The sequence below is a fragment of the Pteropus vampyrus genome, unplaced genomic scaffold (genome assembly GCF_000151845.1).
Source record: "Pteropus vampyrus isolate Shadow unplaced genomic scaffold, Pvam_2.0 Scaffold703, whole genome shotgun sequence".
Taxonomy (NCBI): domain Eukaryota; kingdom Metazoa; phylum Chordata; class Mammalia; order Chiroptera; family Pteropodidae; genus Pteropus; species Pteropus vampyrus.
The window spans coordinates 47,397-47,995 of NW_011889484.1; positions in this window are offsets into that span (position 1 = coordinate 47,397).

The window sequence follows — 599 nt, forward strand, 5'->3', positions numbered from 1 at the left end:
TGTCGTTTATTCCCTTCAGTGGTTTAGACAGGATCCTGGGAAAGGGCTCACATCTCTGTTAATTCAGTTAAACCAGAGAGAGCAAACAAGTGGAAGAATTAAAGCTTTCTTGTATAAAACGTCAAGACATAGTGCTTTATACATTGCAACTTCTCAGCTCGGTGACTCAGCCACCTACCTGTGTGCTGTGAGGTACAGCACACAACAGGCAGCTGTCACCAACACTCAAACTCTATGTCTGAGTGTCTGGACAGAGCTGATCGATTGTGCCGACTACACCAATCGTCAGGCCCGAGCTGATCGGGTCGCCTACTCCAAGTGTCAGCGGTACTGCTGTTTGAGAAGGGAAGGTTCGCTGGTGAGAGGCCCAGTTAGAAGAAAGCACTAGAGGCTGACATGAGAATGAAATGGCTGGCACCAACTTTATTGTGCAGAGTGCACTTCTTTTGGGAAGTGCCGTCTCTTGCAGGGGGTACGCGGTATTGTGCTCAATTCTGCTCCCCTTTTCTGTGCTCCCCTTCTGCTCTCCAGGGGATCACATGGCTCCTCACATGGCAGTGTACAGTAGTGGCCTTCAGCCACACATGCGTGATACAAGA